Source organism: Apium graveolens, chromosome 3, assembly GCF_009905375.1.
Source record: "Apium graveolens cultivar Ventura chromosome 3, ASM990537v1, whole genome shotgun sequence".
In the NCBI taxonomy this organism is placed as follows: Eukaryota; Viridiplantae; Streptophyta; class Magnoliopsida; order Apiales; family Apiaceae; genus Apium; species Apium graveolens.
The window spans coordinates 33,804,381-33,806,099 of NC_133649.1; the positions used below are offsets into that span (position 1 = coordinate 33,804,381).

Here is a 1,719-nt window from a genome sequence, read left to right on the forward strand (position 1 = left end):
GAGCTGAGTCACTAGATATAGCACATTGCTCCATCGCATGCGGACCTGCACATAGCTCACAAACACTAATTATCTGTTTAACACCATAGTTATCCAGAGAATCGATCTTCATAGACAACACATTTAGTTGAGCAGTGATAGTTGTAGCTGTATCCACTTCAAGAACTCTTGCTACCTTGCTCTGTGGCAATCTTTGGGCTGGATACTGATATTCAGTAGCAGCCATCAGTTCAATTAGATCATAAGCTTCCTCATAGCTCTTTGCCCATAATGCTCCACCTGCTGCTGCATCGAGCATGGGTCTGGACTGTGCTCCCAACCCATTGTAAAAATAATTGATGATTATCCAATCAGGCATTCCATGTTGAGGACACTCCTAAGCATCTCCTTGTAGCGCTCCCAAGCTTCATATAAAGATTCTCCTGATTGCTGCGCAAATTGAGTAAGAGCATTCCTGATTGCAGCTGTCTTCGCCATAGGAAATAATTTAGTAAGAACCTTCTGAGCAAGATCTTCCCAAGTAGTAATCGAACCAGCTGGTAGAGAGTGTAACCAGCTCTTAGCCTTGTCCCTCAGAGAGAATGGGAACAGTCTCAGCTTCACAGCATCTTCAGAAATACCATTGAACCTGAAGGTGTTGTAGATCTCTATGAAATCCCTAATGTGTGTATTGGGATCTTCATTAGAGAACCCCCAAACTGGACTGAAGTCTGTACCCATTGAATTATGCCAGGCCTGATCTCAAAGGTATTAGATGTGATAGCTGGCCGGATAATGTTAGATTGAATGTCATTGATCTTGGGTTGAGAAAAATCCATCAAGGCTTTCATTCGTGCTGCTGGATCTCCCATTGTAATAAGTACCTGAAACACAACCAAATAAACCGTGAAAGTAAAAGAATCTGAGTCAGTGAACTTTAACGACCACTAATGACAAGCACATAAATTAAAATTAACACAGAGTCCCCGGCAGCGGCGCCAAAAACTTGTTAGGGGCGAAAATACGCGCTAAAATACACGCAAGTATACGCGTTCGCAAGTAGTATAAGATATAAATCAGATTCGTTCCCACAGAGACTGGTTTAGGTTAAGTTCAATTTATGCACCTATGCAACAATGTATGGTTATCGCTCAATGCTAAGACAGATAACAAATTGGGTTTTGATTAAACTAAGAGATTATACTAAATAACATTAACTAAGAGAATTGAGTTTGAATTACTATATATGACCAAACATGGGATTCTAACTTCATTACTACTTCATTCAATAGCCTTATTGTTCTTAACCTTAGCATGTGATGGTGATGACACTAATCAGATAACACGAAACTGATAAACTCCAACTTTCGTTGCACGAGTACCATTCTACCAGACATCTACAAAAGAGATAGAAGCTGAATAGGCACCAATTATATTAAGACCCTATATGTCTATAGAATTTGACACATAACGGTTTAAGCATAAGTTATCTATAATGATTACATAGGGCAAGTAAAACGGTTAGAGTTACCCACTAATCATGCATACACATCCATGAACCTATGCTAGCATGGTTTTAAATCTCAAGATTCACAGTCGCTTCAAAAGAGATTAACACGCTATCTTATATGTTAGCTACGCACATAAGACGAATAAGCACAACCAATACTAGGATATCAATCAATCATCACACACCAAGATATCAGAACAATTTAACTATTGAAATCCATAAGTAAATCC

General features: G+C 39.1%; 1 non-coding gene across 1 annotated transcript; it reads left to right on the forward strand.

Annotated features, from left to right (window-relative positions):
* Positions 1–356: 356 nt before the first annotated feature.
* LOC141716406 (small nucleolar RNA R71) lies at positions 357–462 on the forward strand. Its single transcript, XR_012573118.1, has one exon. It is a non-coding gene; the product is annotated as a small nucleolar RNA R71 (small nucleolar RNA).
* The last annotated feature ends 1,257 nt before the right edge of the window (positions 463–1,719 follow it).